This window comes from Ovis canadensis, chromosome 1 (assembly GCF_042477335.2).
Source record: "Ovis canadensis isolate MfBH-ARS-UI-01 breed Bighorn chromosome 1, ARS-UI_OviCan_v2, whole genome shotgun sequence".
In the NCBI taxonomy this organism is placed as follows: Eukaryota; Metazoa; Chordata; class Mammalia; order Artiodactyla; family Bovidae; genus Ovis; species Ovis canadensis.
Genome location: NC_091245.1, coordinates 229,799,702 through 229,820,777, shown reverse-complemented (window position 1 = coordinate 229,820,777; position 21,076 = coordinate 229,799,702). Strand labels below are relative to the sequence as shown.

General features: G+C 39.2%; 1 protein-coding gene across 1 annotated transcript in view; it reads left to right on the top strand.

Moving 5' to 3' along the window:
* PPM1L (protein phosphatase, Mg2+/Mn2+ dependent 1L) overlaps nucleotides 1-21,076 on the top strand; it is a 332,089-nt gene that overhangs the window by 2,442 nt on the left and 308,571 nt on the right. The gene's annotated exons all lie outside the window — the stretch shown is intronic.

Here is a 21,076-nt window from a genome sequence, read left to right as displayed (position 1 = left end):
CGGCCCAGGCTAAGTGAGTGGTAAACGTCGTTCAGCCACCCTCTCTCTAAATCTGGCAGTTTGGAATGGAGTTTCACTGCTGCACACTTTTTTGTTTTTAAGCGTACTTTCTTACTCATATCCCCGCCCCTCCCCGCCACCTTTGCTACTCCTTCATCACTCCCTTCCACCCCATACTCCCTTCCAACCTTCCCCTCATTCTCGTCTTGGAGCTTATGGTCTCTGGGTGGGCTCTAGCGGGAATTCTCTTTTAAGCTTGTTCTTCCTGGTGGCTCAGATGGTAAAGCTTCTGTCTACAATGCAGGAGACCTGGGTTCAATCCCTGGGTCGGGAAGATTCCCTGGAGAAGGAAATGGCAACCCACTCCAGTATTCTTGCCTAGAAAATCCCATGGATGGAGGAGCCTGGTGCAGGCTACTGTCCATGGGGTCGCAAAGAGTCGGACACGACTGAGCGACTTCATCTCACCTTGTTTTTGGTGAACATGAGAGAGCTCTCAATTGGTTGTCTCTTTTGGTACCAAGTCACTTCAGCCAACACTCTGCTAATCTTTACAACATATTGCATCTACCTGCCTGGTAGAACCAACTTTGCCAGGAATGACAACTTACTAATAGTTGGAAAGTTTATTTGGTAGAGCTGAAATAAATTTTTGCGATTTTTCATCCACCCTAGCCCTTTCTGTCGGAGAAGGCAATGGCACCCCACTGCAGTACTCTTGCCTGGAAAATCCCATGGACGGAGGAGCCTGGTGGACTGCAGTCCATGGGGTTGAAAAGAGTCGGACACGACTGATCGACTTCACTTTCACTTTTCACTTTCATGCATTGGAGAAGGAAATGGCAACCCACTCCAGTGTCCTTGCCTGGAGAATCCCAGGGATGGGGGAGCCTGGTGGGCTGCCGTCTGTGGGGTCTCACAGAGTCCCACACGACTGAAGGGACTTAGCAGCAGCAGCAGCAGCAGCAGCCCTTTCTGTGTTCTGTGTTTCAAAATGAAGTTTTCTCACGGATTGTAATTTTGTAGCCTCTTATATAGTTTGGGGTTCTTTTCCTTTGAGTGGGTGAAAGGTGTGAAGTTAACTGAGGGAAGGGCCAAGATGTGAAGTTAATTGAGGGAAGGGCCACTGTGTACTTGGGTAAAAACATATCTGAAGGAGGTTGCCAATATAATGACTGATATGTTTCCTGGTTTGAGTCAGAATGTCTATATTTTCATTTTATGTCTTAAAAAAAATTTTACATTTATTTGTTTTAATTGAAGGATAATTGCTTTACAGAATTTTGTTGGTTTCTGCCAAACATCAACATGAATCAGCCATAGGTATACATATGTCCCCTCCTTCTTGAGCCTCCCTCCCACCTACCTTCCCATCCCATCCCTCTAGTACAGAGCCCTGGTTGGAGTTCCCTGAGTCATACAGCAATTTCCCGTTGGCTATCTATTTTACATATGGTAATGTAGATTTCCACTGTGCCTCGATTCTTATAAATCATTTAATAAAGATTATGTTTATTATATACTTTTACATTAAAATTGTTGGCAGGTCTGATTCTTGTCTTAGAAAGTACAGTTTTATTAATTTAAAGGTCTAGATGTAGTATTAATGTTGTGAAACTCTGGGCTGTGCTTGTCTGGGTGTGCTGGATTGTTATGTTTTGAACATGTCAGTGAATGGGGTGTTTAAAACTTTTCTTCCAAGTTGATATTCTAAAACTTAAATGTTGAAGACTCCAACAGATTTCAGGTTGAAAAATTCAGTATTATCTTCTGGTAGATGTATCAGTCAGAAAAGGGCCATAATAAATGCTTCTATTTAATTGGAAGTATTTTACCTGTATAAGGCTTTTCATTAAATTTTTAAATAATAAAGGAGATCATCGTTAGCCAGACTATGAAATGAGTTTCATTGTGCCTTCCATTAAAAAGTTTGCTGTTTGCAAAATAATAAGTATTATCAGCACACTGAAAAATAGAATAATTGTTCTCTGTATGACATTGTACAGACTGTAGCCAGTTCATTCATTTTGGCTTTGTTTTAGGACAAAATAAATTTATAAAAAGGAGCTATTTAATTGCTATTGGGAATGTGATGGCAAATAATATTAGGTAGCTTCTCTCTTGTTTCTTTTGTTCAAAGAAAATCCCACCATCTAAATCTTATCTTTTGTGTGGTTTAACGTCTTTAATATTCACCAGAGGAGGGTGCCACTGTTTGATTTTGGTATGGTTGATAGTTATCACCTTTCAGAAAAGAGGAAGCTTTTTCTGAACTCTGTATATAACTATGTGTTGTCTGTAGTGTAGTATGGAAGATAAATGAGGAATTTAATTTATTTATAATAATTCAGACTAATAAAATAGGCTACTAAAAATCAGGACCCATCTTCAATGGTAGTGCTTTTAGATATAGAAAGAACCTCAGCCACCTTGTATATCTATTTCATTCTGTTTTTTAGATGGTATGTTTACTGATGGCAGGAGAAGCTGTGACTTTCCTAAGACTGCGTGGCTTATTCAAGGCCTTTAGTTTGATAATCTTTATATTAAACCAGTGGATAAATTTATTGCATATTTACCTAGGTAAATAGATATCACATTAGGGATACACTGATGAATGAGATACAATTCCTTTCCTCAAAGAGTTTCGGTTTGGTGAGAGAGAGAGACCTGTATACCAGGAATTATAGTTATGGTGTGCTTGAGGTTATAGTTAGGGTCTTATCGGAACATTGTCATTTTAGTCAAATTGGGAGGTCAGAGGCCCTGGGAAAGACACCTTGAAGCTTCTTTTACTGCAAGGTTAAATGTATAGGTTTTCAGTCCACTCTTTGCTTTAAACTGTCTGTGACCTCGGGCAAGTTTGCTTAAGCAACTTTATTTGGGAAGTTTTAGTCTGAAAAATATGGATAATAATGCATGTGAGGTTCACCTTCATCAGTTGTTTAATAGCCTATCTAGAAAAATACTTGATGGCTAGAAGGATGTGGAAGAAGAAAGCTTAGAGACAAAGAAGTCCACAGTATTGGGGCCACAGTATTCAACAGAAGAAAAGAGACTGTACCCATGAAAGCCACAACTTTGATCACTAGAAAGTTGTATATTGGATATAGATTAGGTATGTACCAAAGTCTCTAGCACTGCTTGTTCTAACTTTTGGTGAACCAATTATTTATTTAGAATTTCAGGTATCCTACCATTGGGGAAGTAGCATCCTGACTTCAGGTGAAAATTTTCTGATGAGTAAAAAGGAATATTCTTTATGATTAATTGGTAAATTGGTATTCTGATTTGTACTTCAGCCTCTTATGAGTTAAGTTAACATGAGTTAGTTCTCTTGAGTCTATTCACTATTTATTTTTGACAAAGCTATGTCTCTGGACTTGTTATGCTGAGGACCAGACCCAGAATGGCTGTGGCTCCTAGATGGATGCTATCTTAATGAGCCATGTTTTTTTTTTTTTTTTTCCTAAGAGTTTCTATGGGTCGGCTTCCTCACTTGATGCCCTTGGGCCCTTGAGACATTCTGACCACCATACTATGGGTAGATGGTTGACTCTATGTGTGTGTGTCTAAAGGCAATGAGTGTTTTGCTGTATAATGCAAATTAAAGCAACAAAAAGGAAAAAATGTGTAGATTGTATCAACTAATGTGGAAAGGTTATTTTAAGATTATAAAATACTGTTTATGTAGGAAAATTGTTTTTGGCACTTATCTGTAATTTTTATTCATAGGCGAAAGGTGTTTTTTGTTTTTAAACTTTTTATATTAACTAGAAGAAATACCACTGATCCTTTGAGGCACTTTTTTCAATGTTCATGGCTGAAACTATGTAGAAAAATAATTGTTATGTACTCTGTATGCTTATGGGCATTACTGTATTCAAAGTCATATATCTTTGTATCATACAATTAACACACAATTTGGCCAGTGGTTTAAGCTTAGAGTTCCACACATGACTTCAGAGAGAAGCTATACTTCAGATGCTTGTCAGAAGCTATGGTCTTGGGGCTTAGCGCTTAGAAGCTCAGAAGAAAAACTGCTTATGAAGGGTTGCCTGAAGAATATATACAGTCTGGTTCTTTAGATCAGTGGTTCTTAACTTTTCTTAAGTCATGCTTCTCTTTGAAGATGTTATGAAACTATAGACATATCCCCCAGAAAAATGTACATGAGCATCAAGTTTTGTTTATAATTTCAAAGAGAATTGGATGCCTGAAACCTCTGGATTTTAGGTTTAGTCTAGATAGAATAAAATCTGTTTCTGATAGATCTAGACCTGCAGGGAGCAGTGTACCTCGGGTGCCCTTATCACCTTCTTCTCTGTCATTTTGTATGTACTGATGCGTGTGCTGGCATTTGCCTGTGAGGATTAGTATGAAGGATGGTCTTCCAAAATGCTTTGACAGATCAACTGCAGGATGTCATTGAGGACTTTGTTACATTAGATGGTTTTCTCTTGATAAGGACCAAGGGAGGGAGAGTTCACTGAGAGCCTTTTGTTTTTATCATAACGATGCTGAATCATGATTGGGTTATCTTGTGTTTGTTGGCTGCCAGAAGTGTTAGAGCCAAACCCCTGACCTACCTCTAGCAAGAGTGGAGAATTTTATTAATTTGGTACATCAGCTGAGGCTTACTCCCAGGAAACTTTATATTTCCTACATTTACTTTTCTTTTGTCCCATTTTTCTCTTTCTCCTTTTAGATATGCCAGTTTATCTTGTGGTATATGTGTTTATGTGTTTCATTAGATATTTCTGAAATAAGACATAGTAGTTCCAAATAAATAAATTATAAGTGGCACAATGAATGATCTGCTTTTCAGACATTACTGCTGCTGTTAGTAAATGTTGGACTCCCACATTATTGACATGCTAGAAGCCTGTGGATTTAGTGTGGGCAAATGACTTATGGTTTAAGAGAAAATTCAGATTGTTTTGGCTTTTAATGACACATTAACCTTTCCGCCCCCAAAGAGGGAGGCACTTTCCCTTTAATAATCCACCCCTGTCCTGTGCTCAGTGGCTGTTTGTAGGTGAATGTAAGATCCTGACTGCTGACTGTTGCATCTTCTGAACAGATTGTTTAGAAATTCAGTTTAATTAAACATGCATTTTCTGTAGTCTGTGGCTTGTGGCAAACAAGAGTTCTGTTCTCTGTGATTCTATAGTCAGTGCATTCTCTGCCCTCAGGGAGCATTCCATCTACTTGAAGAGATATGTTTTTTTAAAGAACTAGCAGAACTACAAGATGCAGTTGGACCACCTGCAAGAGTGCTGGCCTGACTAAGGGAGCTTGGGGAGTCCTGGAAAATTTTGTAAAGGAACTGACATTTGACTGTATCTTCCCATTTTAGTGCACAGAGACTGGGTGGAGGGAGAATGAAAAGATAACATTACAGGTGAAAGAAAAAAGTGTGAAAGTGGTATAGCCATAAAATGCAGGCACAGTAGAAGAAGGGCAGGTGGCTCTATTTGTTTAGAGCAGGCTTTCCCCATCTGCTGCGATCTAGAAGCCCACACATTTTCTTCTTTATTTAAATACCTTCTATTTTATGATATACTTTATATTGCTTTTTAGATCATCTGTTTTTTAAAGTTAAGTATATTTGTTTAAAAAAGAAACTTCATATCAGCGCTGTGAGTGGAAAACCCAGAAAATGAAATTCTTGGCCTCCAACCTGCTCATAAGCTGTCTCCATCTTGATGGAGTAGAGTGATTCTGAAACAAGCTCTTCTCTTAGTCTCTGGTTACCTCTGGAGTCCTTCTGTCCCCCTCCCCTTGCTTTTTATGAGCAGAAAGGTGGCTTTTAAAGTTTAGTTGTTGGCCACAATTTGAAGTGAGGCAGGCTGCTTGTTCCCTTTTCAGGTGGAAGGTGCCTCTGGTGAGGCCACTCTGTGAGGAGCCTTGATTTGGAACAGCTTTCTGACTCATGCGACAGATAAGATTTCATGTGTAACATACCTCCATGGGGAACCCAGAATTATAGGCAGTTTACAGCGTTCTAGCGGAAATTCCATCCGTTTCTATTGCAGTTAAGTGAGGAGATATTATAGGAATAAGCCTGAATCCTTTCTAGCTTAGTTTAAAAAGTAAGTAGTTCATCAGTTTTGGTACTTGAGCCATTATTGGTCACAAATTGTGATTACTTACAATGACAAGATACACAATGACAGCTGTGCTGGGGCTCGCGGTTGAGGAGTCTTCGCCTGGACTTTGTGGTTTAAACAGGTGAGGAGCTGGAGATGCTGCTGGAGCTGCTGTCAGCCCTGACACTGAAAGTCACACTGAGGAGCCTGGGTCATGTGCTGTGGATAATGGAGAACCGTAGATATTTTTGAGCAAAGGAATGGCTTTTAAATCCGTGGTTTCCTAATCCCTCTAATCTATATATAGAGGATTGATTGGAGAAGGAAATGGCAACCCACTACAGTATTCTTGTCTGGAGCATCCCCATGGACAGAGAAGCCTGGCGGGTTATAGTACATGGGATTGCAAAGAGTCAGACATGACTTAGCAACTAAACCACAATGAAGAAATAAGATGGAAAGGGGGTGTGTGTGTGGCGGGTGGTGTCAGTTGAGGAAAACTGGGCCAGAGCAGAGAAGACGAAACCCTGGGGTGTGGGTCATTGCTGAAGAGGGGGAAAGATGAACTGGAGACCCTCTGAAGTATTGAGGCTGGTGCCAGCGTACCCAGTGTGGCACCATTGACATGAGAGATGGCAGCTGATAGAAGAGAAAATTTGGGCAATAGTGAGAATAGTGTGAGTTTGCCTATAAATTTTTTTTGATTATCTTTAGACATTTTTTGAGATTCATAAAATGTTTGTTGACTGTTTAGCACCCCAATTTGTAAAACGTTGTTTCTGTCATACCTTATCTAAACGGACACATTTTAAAACAGTGAAAATAGGCATTATATATAATATCGGATTTATTCAAGCAGAAAAGCACTTATTACTGTTTTACTTTTGTTACTAGGAATAATTTAGGTTTTATTATGAGGTATAGCTTTTCTAAGACTAAAAATCAACAGGATATCTTTATATATCATAAATGATTTCATTTCACTGACACTTATTTTAAATTTAAAAATATGTATATCATCCAGTCTCAGATGAAAATGTTTCCCAGGCTCTATCCAGTTTAAATGTAAGCACATAATTCAATAGGGACTCAGATTTTTAAAAAGTAATATTTTAATTTGGGTGTTAATATTTGAAGCATTTGTTTTAGTCTTAATTTCTATTTTGATTTTGAAGTACTTCAGTAATATATTTTTGTGGTTTAATTTTTATTACCATTTTAATAGTTCTATTTAATAAATATTAAAGTAAATCAGCAAATTAAACACATTTAAAAATAATTTTAAAATTATAAAAGTAGTATGACTACATGATTGTATAGAAAAAAACATCACTCCAAATTTCATTATTCTGTCACATTCACTATTATGATTTTGGTGTATTACTTGCTCATCTTTTTTTATATGTTTTTAAAATATTATTTTACATTGTTATAATGATATACATATAGTTTTAAATCTTGGCTTTTTTCCCACTTTGTATAGACTCAGTTATTTTGCTCCACAATTCTTTGTTATATTTCTAATGTAGCTTTTAGTGATAGAGTAATATTTTACTGGGTATTTGATGAGTTACTTAGTTGCTTCCTTATTGGTATACATTTAGATTCCTCTGACTTTTCACCATTATAAACAGTAAATATGGTTGTAATAAGTATTGTTGTGCTTTTACTGTAGTTTGGGTCATTTCTCCAGGGTGGATTTCTAGAAGTGGGATTTCTGGATCAGAGAAGAAGTGAAGAAACCAGTATTCATGATAATAATAATAATAATAATAATAATGGTTGACAGTTATTGAATGTATATAATATTCCAGGGAGTATTTAAAGTACTTTATGAAAGTGACAGTGTTAGTTGCTCAGTCCTGTCTGACTCTCTGCAACCTGAGTCCTCCTGTAGTCCTCCAGGTTCCTCTGTCTGTGGGATTTTCGAGGCAAGAATACTGGAGTGGGTAGCTATTCCTTTCTCCAGGGGATCTTCCTGACGCAGGGATTGAACCCCAGTCTCCTGCATTGCAGGCAGATTCTTTACCATCTGAGTCACTAGGGAAGCCTAAGTACTTTATATGTATTATCAAGTTTTAATGATCATGACACTTTTTTGAGGTAGGTACTGTGTTATCTACGTACATAAGTAGAAATTAAGGCTCTGAGAGGTTAAGTAATTTGCCCAAGGACTGTCCACAGCTCCTAAGTGGTGAAACTAGGATTTGAAACTGGAATTCAAACTTAGAGCTTTTACCTCCAAAGCCTGTGCTGTCAGTTTCCAGTTGAAGCTCTACAAATCTTAAATTTGGGCAATAAAGTTCAGATAGCATTGTTAGGGGGACACTGCCTGGTTTTCTCATGTTGGTAAGAGATGGAGTTTATTTGAAGATTCTGTCCCTGTGTCCCGTGACATGCTGCTTTTGAAAACTCTATGCTGGTACCTTGGTAGGTAGATTTTATAATTACCTGGGAAAGTCCTGAAGTTAAAGAAATTAGGGGTTAGAAGTCAGAGCAGGTGGTGACTCACGCTTAGTCTTTCTGAGCTACTCCCCTTCTTTGCTGGCAGAATCTCTGTCCCACTACAGAGAATCCCTAACATTTTTGCCTCTTAGCTCATGAAAGGCTTCTGTAAGCATTCTCAACAAACAACAATGATTTATATTTTATTTTATTCTAAAGTACCAAAGGTTTGAATTTAGAATAAGTATGTAGGTTTATGTGTGTGTATGTATTTGCATAATTTCTCTTTAATACTCTTTTATACTGAAGCACAGTTTTTTTTTTTTAGAGGACCAATAACTTCCTAATATGTAAATGATTGTTAATTTTAAAGAGCAAGGTAGCATCTTTTAATTTGTTTTTAATACTGAGTTGGTATGTTTAGTTTGAGTAGGTGCTAAGTCTTATGTTTCCATCCCAGAAGGCTCCCTAAAACTTTGTTCTCTTAGTTGGCCTTATTTCAAGCCGAGTCTTTGTGATAGATATAATCTGTTTTTAATATAAATCTTCAAAGGCAAAGTTTAAGTAAACAAAGGAAGATAAAGATAAAGATAAGAGTGGCTCTGTAGTCCCCTTATAGCTTTCTTTTATAGTTATAGGCCCTCCCTTGAAAAGTTCAAAGCATTTAAAGTAAATATTCATATAGAGAGAAACCATGCATTCTGATATGTTGATACTTTCAGTAAAGTTGAGGTCTGTACTTTGAGATACTATGCTTAGAAAGTGAAAATATGATACTTTACATCTGAAAAATAAATCTATAAAAGTCTCACTTGCTTGGTCTCTCTGGGGAATTTTTTCCCCCTTTCTCTGTTTAGTGAGAATGGGACCCAATTTAATGGAACTTCAGCAGCCTCCAATTTTTTAAGAATGAGGGAGGGCTTTGGTAGTTGAGTCTGTTAAGGAAAGAATGAGACTTAACTTTCCTCCATTCCTAGAAGACAAGGAAGTTCCTGTCAGCTACTGCAGATGGACCACCCAAAGGTAAGTTCGGTGCCATTGTGTATAATTGTGTAAGATGTAAACTGTATAATGATGCCAGGTAGAGAGACACCCTCTTCTGTGTGTACAGTGGAACTGTCTGTTTCCCAAGCTAGGTATCTGTGGGCCTGTAATCACCTTAGAAAGCGTGCCTTTTAAAAATTTCTGTAAAAGTCACCATAAAAATAGGCTAGTCTTCTGAGACTCACATTCTTTACCATACCATCCATCCTTGTTTTGCTCCTGTGTGAGCAGGTGACAGATAATCTGTATGTCTTAGTTTGCTAAGCCAAGACCAGTTATTCACCACACATTATGCCAGCAAACTTTATGACCTCCCTGGAGAAGTAAACACTTATTTGCGTTTGCTTTTCAGAGTTATTGGTCATTATAAATGTGAATGGGGATTTAATGCCCTATAGCTATAAATCTTAAATATTTCAAATGGTGTTTTTTATAGGACAGTCTATATTTAGCATTAGCAGTAAAGTTTACATCTAAAAACGTTAAGAAATTTTTATTCTCTTCATTATAGAATTGCCAGAGAGTAGAAACTGTTTTATTCTGATACATATATACTGTTCTTTTTAATCTACTGAGTGGTTTTGTTTGTCTTTTTAATTAAATAGATTAACTCTTAGTTAAATTAGTCACTGACATTTTCTAGCCAGTAAGGCTCTTAAAACAGACACTGTCAGGATTTTATAGAAATTGAGACATAGTAGGATTTCGATCATACTGTTTGCCTTTTTGATCCTTAATATGATGAGTTGAATTTGCTGTAAGAACTGATTTGCCTATGTGTATGATAAATATAACTGTCCTAGAATTTGGGATTAGGAAGTTTTTAGTTCTTTTTTATTTTAACTCTCAGATGTTTTTCTAAATTTCTGCTTAGAAAGAAGATAAATTTTCTCTTTAGATAGGCTTGGCAGAGATAGCGAATTGTCATATAATCCAAATATAGTGCCTAAAGCTTCACAGCTACATGGATAATCTATTTTTAAAGACTTTCATCAAGGAGATTTCACATTGTCCCTGGAGAATTTTTGTCTCTATAATCCTCTCTCAGGAAAATCATCTTTATATGTGAATTACATTCTGTTGGTTTAAGTGTATTTCTTTTAGTCTGGCCTCAGTGGAGATAATGTAGGATTAGGTTGTTACAGTTCATAAATCAGTAAGATTAAGGTAATCAGAAATCTCCTTCCCCCGTATTAAACAGGTACATCAAATTTATGGAAGAAGTATTCATCTTGGAAAAAGGAGATACAAGATAATTTCAACCAAAGACAGAATGGTGTTTCCAGATAATCAGTAATACCTCCTCTTTGTTAAAGAGCCAGTTGGGCAATAAAGGAAATGTCCTCTTCCAGGTTTACAGATTGGCTGGTTTTGTCTTTCATGTTCATTGTCAGAGACTTAGGCTGCAGCAGAAGTAAATTCAAGCTACACACCTAGCTAGTGCATTATTTGGAAGTTTTTGGTTGTAGGTGGCATAGAACTCAAGTGGAAGCAGCTTAAACTCCAGGTTTATTTATTATCTCATGTAACAAATGTCCTGGAACTAGGTGTTTCCAAGGTTGGTTGATTCAGTAGCTCAGTGACTTCAAGTCTTTCTATAACTACATCCAGAGACGTGAAAAAGAAACTGTACCTGTCCTGCATTCTTAAAGCCTGAGGAAAATCTATCTAGAAACTACCGCTCACATCTCCTAGGCCAGAATTGTTTCCATGGCTCAACTGGGAATGGGCCATGGAAAAACTATCACCATGGTGATGAACTCTGACCCAATATATTTCACCTCAGTTCTGGAGAAGAGCCCAGCCTCCTTTGGAGATCATGGACAGCCTAGGAAGGTGAACAGGCCTGAGTTTTGTTAGCTAGAAGAAAGGCAAGTGGGAAGGGTTGTTGGTTGGGCCACACACCTGGGAAGAGGGTTCAGAGAAGGTGGCCTGGAACATTTCTTATCTACACATTAGCAACCTCATTGAAGAAGGTTGCTATGAAGTGTGTAACACTGACATGAAGGAAAAAGTTAGAAGACTTTAGAAAAGGGTAAACCATCTTATTTTCAAATTGGCTTTAGGATGGTTTTGCCTGGAAGGAAGCCATGGTTCCAGAGGAATGGGTGAGTGCTGGAGCAGGTGGGCAAGTGCTGGAGCCATCTTACCCTGGTACCTTTGCCGGTTTTGGTGAAGGTTGTTCTTTTTTCCCCCCCTCCTTTGAGATTTCAAGAAAATTCTTGCTCTAATTTCTACGACATGTCTTGTAAGAAAACTGCAGCTGATTGTGAAAGAGTCCCGTATGGAGGGAGTTAGGTCCTAAGTTGGTTTAAAAATATAAGATCATGTATAGCCAAAATGTCTTTGGAATGATAGAGAGGTTGGTGCCTATAGAGACATAGAGAATGGTGTCTATAAGTTGACTATAGAGAATAGTGTCTGATGTTGTACTTCTTATTCTGTAGAGCAGTATCTAGGTATAAATATATAGCATCCCCAAGTCATGTATGTGCTGTGCTGTGGTTAGTTGTGACACCATGGACCATTGCCCACCAGGCTTCTTTGTCCATAGGATTCTCCAGGCAAGAATACTGGAGTGGGTTGCCATTCTCTTCTCCAGGGTAATTCCCGATGCAGGGACAGTACCCAGGTCTCCCACATTGCAGGCTGATTCTTTATCCTCTGAGGCACCAGGGAAGCCCAAATCATGTATAGTATAAAGTATGAGATGGAGAAGGAAATGGCAACCCATTCGAGTATTCTTGCCTGGGAAATCCCATGGACAGAGGAACCTGGTGGGCTGCAGTCTATGGAACTGCAGAGTTGGACATGACTGAAGCGACTAAGCATAAAGTATAGGATGTGCATATAAAATATAGTTTAAGGTGTTTTAAGTGATAAAAGAGAGTATCTTGAATTTGTGTAGATTTGTAAATAGTATCATTTCACTGTACCTTCTGTAAGATAATAGGGTAAGAAATTGAAGAACGTTTTGAGATTTTCAAGTGACAACAGGAATTTATTTCCTTTAGAGAGAGAGAGTGTGTTATATATTTCTGTGTGATCACTTTGAGAAAATCTAGTTTTTTAAGTTTTAAAAATACAAAGCAGAATAAACATCTGGTTTTTTGGAGTCAGGTTGAATTTATCTCGATTATTTTGAAAGTCGGTTTTAGAACGATAATTATAATGCCATATTGAATACTTTATTTTTAACCTAAGTGCCAGCCGTATCTTTGACACCAGATGGAAATACAGAGATGGGTACCCAGCATGGTAATTTGTATTCATTAACACATAGAAGTAGTTTATACTTGCTATTTCTTTTTTCCCTATGGCTTGAGACCTTGGGGGATTTTATTCTCCAGCAATTTCAGAAGAGACCAATCAGGAATTCTGACCTTTCCCACTTTCTTGGTGTCTCTCCTGAGCATCTGATATGGTTGTGCTGTGCTATGTTCAGCTTGACTCTTTGAGACTGTAGTCTGCCAGGATTCTCTGTCCATGGAATTTTTTCCAGGCAAGAATACTGGAGTGGGTTGCCATGCCCTCCTCCAGGGGGGACTTCCTGACCCAGGGTTTGAACTGGTGTCTCCTGTGGCTCCTGCCTCGGCAGGTGGATTCTTTAGCACTGCGCTACCTGGGAAATCCCAATCTGATATGGTACTTCAAATCTAAATTCGTTTGATAAATATCTGGTCCTGGGTTTGTCTAAGAATGAGACTTTCTGAGCAGCAAGGAATTCTTGGAAAGGAAGTTTATATTTTAAATAGCTGTGAGATCCAAGTGGCTGCTGCTGAAGAAATCACATGGGTAAAGAGCTGGGATTCTAACGGGGGCCAGAGAAGCTCTCTACCCTTTCCTGTTAAAGTCAAAGACCATGCTGTGGTTCATGGAGTCACACAGTGATGGAAACTTTTTATTCCCAAAGACTTATGTAATGCAAGTAGTTTAGACATGAAATAGCACAGATAGGCATGTATTTTGGCAATATCACCTAAATTTGATGGAAAGAGCTATGAGTTTTCTTCTGTCTCTCAAAAGTAGGATAACAGTGGGAGTGCCCAACTGATATTTTCACTTTACCTGAGAGAAGTCTCAGCTCTAGCCTTCATGCTGACTGTCTGTTAAAGGAGGGTAGGATATTGACTTTCTTCATTAAAGAAAATTTAACATTGATATGATATTATTATCTGATACACAGTCCGTATTCCAATTTTGCCAATCATCCCAACTGTTCTCTTTAAAAACAACTTTACGTATGATTGACATACAATAAACTGCATATGTTTAATATATACAATTTGATTAGTTTTAGACTATGTGGGATCACAATAAACTGTGGAAAATTCTGAAAGAGATGGGAGTACCAGACCACTTGACCTGCCTCTTGGGAAACCTGTATGCAAGTCAGGCAGCAACAGTTAGAACTGGACATGGAACAACAGACTGGTTCCAAATAGGAAAAGGAGTATGTCAAGGCTGTATATTGTCACCCTGCTTATTTAACTTATATGCAGAGTACATCATGAGAAACGCTGGGCTGGAGGAAGCACAAGCTAGAATCAAGATTGCCGGGAGAAATATCAATAACCTCAGATATGCAGATGACACCACCCTTATGGCAGAAAGTGAAGAGGAACTAAAAAGCCTCTTGATGAAAGTGAAAGTGGAGAGTGAAAAAGTTGGCTTAAAGCTCAACATTCAGAAAACTAAGATCATGGCATCTGGTCCCATCACTTCATGGGAAATAGATGGGGGAAACAGTGGAAACAGTGGGTGACTTTATTTTTTGGGGCTCCAAAATCACTGCAGATGGTGATTGCAGCCATGAAATTAAAAGACGCTTACTCCTTGGAAGGAAAGTTATGACCAACCTAGATAGCTCAAAAGCAGAGACATTACTTTGCCAACAAAGGCCCGTCTAGTCAAGGCTATGGTTTTTCCTGTGGTCATATATGGATGTGAGAGTTGGACTGTGAAGAAAGCTGAGCGCCGAAGAATTGATGCTCTTAAACTGTGGTGTTGGAGAAGACTCTGGAGAGTCCCTTGGACTGCAAGGAGATCCAACCAGTCCATCCTAAAGGAGATGAGTCCTGGGTGTTCATTGGAAGGACTGATGTTGAAGCTGAAACTCCAATACTTTGGCCACCTGATGTGAAGAGCTGACTGACCCTGATACTGGGAGGGATTGAGGGCAGGAGGAGAAGGGAACGACAGAGGATGAGATGGTTGGATGACATTACTGACTCGATGAACATGGGTTTGGGTAGACTCTGGGAGTTGGTGATGGACAGGGAGGCCTGGTGTGCTGTGACTCATGGGGTCGCAAAGAGTTAGACACGACTGAGCGACTGAACGGAACTGAACTGATATATACTTGTGAAACCATCACTACCATCGAGATAATGAACGTGTACACCACCATGAGATAATGAACATATCCATCACCCTCAAAAGTTTCTTCATGCCCCTTTGTAATAACTTTATTCTAATGTTCTTCTCCAGTCCATCCCTTTATCACTGGATATGCTTTCTGTCACTATCGAGTTAGTTTGTACTTTTTAAATGTAATTTATGTAAATGGAAATATACAGTATGTATGTCCTTTTTTCCTGGCTGCTTTCCCTCCCTCTGCCCTAGCATAATTATTGAAATTCTTCTATGTTGTTGTATTCATCAATAATTAAGTCGTTTTTGTTGCTTAGTATTCTGTTGTATGGATATACCAACAATTCGGTATCCATTCACATGTTCCTGGACAGTTGAATTGATGCCAGGTTTTGCCTGTCAATATTCATGTAAGTATGTGTACTGACATATGCCTTCATTGTATGTGGGTGTGCTCAGATGCTCAGACATGTCTGACTGTTTGTGATCTCATGGACTGTAGCCCACCAGCCTCCTCTGTCCATGGCATTGCCCTTGGGTAAATACCTAGGAATAGAATGACTGGATCATATGGTAGGGGTTATATTATCTTTTTAAGAAACTGCTGGGTAAACTGCTATTCCAAAGTGGTTGTACTATCTTACATTTTCATCATTGATGTGTGAGATTTCTAGTTGCTCCATAGCCTCACCAGTCATCTAAATTTCAGTTTTGGGTTGGCCAAAAAGTTCATTCAATTTTAAGTAAGAAAATAAAGACATAGTTTTCCTGTTTACTAAGAACTTAATTGAACAATGTATTCACTAACTGAACAAACTTTTTGGCCAACTCAATATAATTCCTAGTAGTCATGAATTGGTTGCTCAATATGGTTTTAGTTTGCATTTTCCTAATGACTAATGATATTGAGCATCTTTTTAATGTACTTTGGGGAAGATGGTCTTCTTTTGAAAACAGAAAAAGGTGGTTATTAAATTTTGGTTTTCTTGTAAAATCTGACTTTTAATCCTTTTCTCTTTGGTGTGAGTGAAAGAAGAGAATAAGAAGTGAAAGGAGTAGGAGTGATTAGACATGACTGTCTCTTACTGAGAGAGGCTAGGAGTACAGCCAAAAATAAGAGGTGTTGAGAGGCTGTGCAGGATAACCAGGAAATTAGACGAAACAAGGAGAGCAGAAAAGAAAGACGAGGCCAGTGACCGCTAAGGACAGTTTGTATTGTCAGATTCTTTCATGTTCTTAAAACCACATGTTCTTATATTTCAAATGAAAAATCTGAAAGAGACTTGTCCTAAATGCCTTTGAAAACAGAGACTGTAGATACTGCTTCTGCCTTCTTTCTGCTTATCATTTCCTGTTGTCATCTAAACTTTTTCAAAGCTGGTTTTTTTGCTGGTCTCCAGAGGCCTCATAACTGCCACGTGTGATGGCTTACTTTCAGTCCTCATCTTAGATTTTTCTGTAGGATCTGGCTTTCCTGACCACCTCTGTCTTCTTAACACTCATCTCCCTAGCCTTAGTGACACTTAAGGTGTTTTTTTGGTTGCCTTCTCTTCTGTTAGGTTTTAACACTTCCTTATGAACCTGGGTTTTGAGGACAGCTGTCCTCAGTGTACTGGTCCCATTCTGTTCCTTTGCACCAGAATCTTTGCAGCTTCCCGGGATTCGGCCATCCCCTTTGAGAAGAGGGCTTTCCTTCCCATCTAGAGTCCACATCTTTTCATGCTGACTGACTTTTATTTCTTGATGTCACCTCCATAGCTGCCTGTCTGAAACCAAATTTGCCTGCTGTGTTCATAGATTAATTTTATCTTCAGACTTGTCTCTTTCTGTCATGGCACCACTGTCTTGTTTTCAGGCTCCCACTCTTGAAACTGCTACTTTTGCTTCTTCTCTCTTCATTCAAGTTTGTGAGACTGTGTCATACGTCTCATTTCTGTCTCCATCTTCATGGTCCCACCGCCACCATCCTAATTCAGGCTTTCATTGCTCCCTGCTGGGACTGTGGCCGTGGCTTCCTCACAGGTCAGTTAGTGTCTGGCCACTCTCCCTGCCAATCCACTCACTGCTATCTTTGATAGCTCAATCTTTTAAGCTCACTGGCTGGTACATTGTTTCTTTTAAAAAGTCTTTAATTTCTGACCAGCCATGATATATTTCTCTGAATTTATTTGTGGGATACTCTTAACAACATTCCTGACTACTTTACCTTATTCAGCCTTCTCTTGTGTTGCTCTTCTACAGAAAACTCTGCACTGCAGCGGAACTGGTCTTTTTTTTTATTCCCCAAATACCTGATATGTACACATGCCCACTGCTGCTGCTTGTGAAAAGCTCTATTCCATTCTCTGATTCCCATTCCTCTTCTCATAACTGTGTTTTATCCTTACTCCAAAAAACACACACAAAAAAGGGAAAGTGAAAGTCTCTGGGTCATGTCCAGCTCTTTGCGACCCCATGGACTGTCTCTTGTATTATTACTCATTTTTAAGATGCCTTTTCTTTTCAGCCAGAGTTCAACTTCCTTGAGTTTCATGTCTCTCTCAAATCCCTAACATGTGACTGCACTGTTCCAGATGCTTGCATAATAACAACGCCTTACAATAATCCTGGAAATAATGATGTCTTGCAGATGAAAAGGAAACACCAAGTTCTGTGACTGCATTTGTTATCATTCTACCAGTTGGAAACCACAGGGCCCTGCCATTCTGACCAAGTGCCTGCAACATGCCAGATGCTTTCACTGATGCTTTTTCACTGAATCTTCACGGTCTTTGTGGGCTGCTGTGGATATTTTCGGGCTTCCCAGCTGGTAGTTGGGGTAAAGAACTTGCCTGCCAAGGGTTTGATCCCTGGGTCAGGAAGATCCTCCAGAGGAGGGGATGGCAACCCACTCCAGTATTCTTGCCTGGAAAATCCCATGGACAGAGGAGCCTGGCGGGCTACAGTCTTAAGGGTCATAGAGTTGGACACAGCTAAAGTGACTTAGCATGCCCGTGGTTGTCTTCATTTCACAGCTGGGGAAACTGATGCTCAGACTACTGTGTGCCCAGAGTTATACAACTGCTAAGTGGAAGGGCTGGAATGAAAATATTTCTCTTGTCTGCCCCAATGCCAAATCCCCCTTCTCTGTACCACACTGTCTGTATGCTGCTGCTGCTAAGTCGCTTTAGTCGTGTCCGACTCTGTACGACCCCATAGACGGCAGCCCACCAGGCTCCCCCGTCCCTGGGATTCTCCAGGCAAGAACGCTGGAGTGGGTTGCCATTTCCTTCTCCAATGCATGAAGGTGAAAAGTGAAAGTGAAGTCGCTCAGTCGTGTCTCTTAGCGACCCCATGGACTGCAGCCTACCAGGCTCCTCCGTCCATTGGATTTTCCACGCAAGAGTACTGGAGTGGGATCCCATTGCCTTCTCCACACAGTCTGCATAGGCAACGACAAGTTTTGGCAGGGCCTTCACCTGGGGGTTATTTCTGAGGTACTGTTAGCTCTCGGTTTCTACCACTTTAGATTATCTGTAATGGCTATTTCAAGTACGTGGAAATGGAATCAAGTTGAGGAAATAAAGTAATTTATTTACATCATTCACTTGTATTTAGTTTTTGCTTTTTCTCTTCAACTCTTGTGACATGTGCAATGTAAGGTTCATCCAAAAGCTGTTTAAATAATGACCAAGAAGAATGCAGATTAAATATATAGAATTCTGAAGGTGAGCCTAGGCAAGTGGTTTTCATCAGTTTGACAGGTGTGATCCTATATCTGGTTGTAAGGCAGGAATTTTGAAAATTGAAGCCGGCTCTTCAAAAGAGGCTGGCAACCAACATTCTCTGATTTAACTCAGTCTTCCCTTCCCAAGGTGGCTCAATTATTTTGCTGAGTTGTTATGGATTATAGGGCATTAGGCATGCCTCTGTTTTCAAACGTAAGTACAAAAGGACATTCTAGAGAATCCCAAAAGCATCATGCAAAATAAAATTATAGTATTTAGTGAGTATCAAAGAGTGGAGAGGTACAAATGAACAACTTTGGCTGCCTAGGGATAGAAACAGTGATTCATAGACTTGAGATTTGGAACTCAGACATTCTTGGTTTGTACTCAAGGGGAGAGAGGCATCAGATAAGTTGCATGACAGAAGAGAAAAGTTGCATGACAGAAGAGAAAATAGCTTACTGATAGTGTGAGAATACCTTTGGAGGAAGTGAACGCCATCAACTTTATCTTATTTTGACTAATGGCATGAAAATATATGCTTCTTCTACACTATTGAGTTAAAAAAATGGCATTTTAGAAAACATCCAGCATGAGGGGGTGATAAATTTCTCGTGTACAAAATGGACATTTTCTACTTTAGGGGGAAGTAGCAACCTTTGGGGAGCTTTTTGACTCATATTCAAAACTCAAGTAACTCAGTTCTTAACAGGTAACTCCATTAGCTACCTCTTCCTCAGCTCTTCCAACCGTGGGAAACAGAAGTTGCTCTCTGGTTCTTTTCACCCATGCAGTTGTCACTGATCACCACTCCAGAGAGAAACAGGTCACATAGGATGAAAACATGATATTTCCTCAAGCAGTTCATTTAATTTCCCTTCGCTGTGTTTAGTCGTTCAGCTGTGTCATGCTTTTTGTGACCCCCATGGACTGTAGCCTGCCAGGCTCCTCTGTCCATGGCAGTTCTCCAGGCAAGAACACTGGCATGGGTTACCATGCCCACCTCCAGGGGATCCTCCCATCTCAAGGACTGAATCCAGGTCTCTTGCATTGCAGGCAGATTCTTTACCATCTAAGCTACTAAGGAAGCCCAATTTCCCTTTGGCAGTGTTCAGTTTGAGCAGAAATTCATTAAAAAAAAATTCTTATTTTTTTAAAAATTGAGTATTCTATGAAGATCTTTTATTATTAATTTTTTTGCCATGTGGGATATTGGATCTTAGCTCCCTGGCCAGGGATTGAACTGGCACCCCTTGCATTGAAAACATGGAGTCTTAACCACTGGACAGTCATGGAAATACCCAAAACATTTTTAATTTCTTGAAATTGGGTAGAAGTTATGGCTATGAATGTTTGGGTTAGCATTATGCCTGTTTTTAACTATTATTGTATGTCTTCTTTCAGATATACCATACTACCTTGGCACCTGTACATACCCCATTAATGTTTATCAGATTCATCTCATCAGGGAATCAGAGAAGATTAGTACTATGAAAATTCTTAGGTAGCTTTTTGACTTCTTCTAGAATGAGGATTTAATATAAATAATTTCTAAAAGGTTGTTTTCTTTAAAATATTTAAAAATTGTGGCAGAATTACATAACATATAATTTCCCATCTTAACCATTTTTTAAGTGAACAGTTCAGTTCAGTTCAGTCCAGTCACTCATTCATGTCTGACTCTTTGCGACCCCATGAATCGCAGCATGCCAGGCCTCCCTGTCCATCACCACTCCCAGAGTTCACTCAGATTCACGTTCATCGAGTCAGTGATGCCATCCAGCCATCTCATCCTCTGTCGTCCCCTTCTCCTCCTGCCCCCAATCCCTCCTAGCATCAAAGTCTTTTCCAATGAGTCAACTCTTCACATGAGGTGGCCAAAGTATTGGAGTTTCAGCTTTAGCATCATTCTTTCCAAAGAAATCCCAGGGCTGATCTCCTTCAGAATGGACTGGTTGGATCGCCTTGCAGTCCAAGGGACTCTCAAGAGTCTTCTCCAACACCACAGTTCAAAAGCATCAGTTCTTCAGTGCTCAGCCTTCTTCACAGTCCAACTCTCACATCCATACGTGACCACTGGAAAAACCATAGCCTTGACTAGACCGACCTTAGTTGGCAAAGTAATGTCTCTGCTTTTGAATATGCTGTCTAGGTTGGTCATAACTTTCCTTCCAAGGAGTAAGCATCTTTTAATTTCATGGCTGCAATCACCATCTGCAGTGATAAGTGTTAAGTATATCCATGTTGTTATACAACAGATCTCCAGAACTTATTCATCTTAGGAAACGGAAACTCAATATCTATTGAACAGTAATTACTATTTCTGTCTATCTCCATCCTATTCTAACTGCCATTCAGCTTCCTGTTCCTATGAACAACTAGTTTAGAGAACTCATGTGAGTGAAATCATTCAGT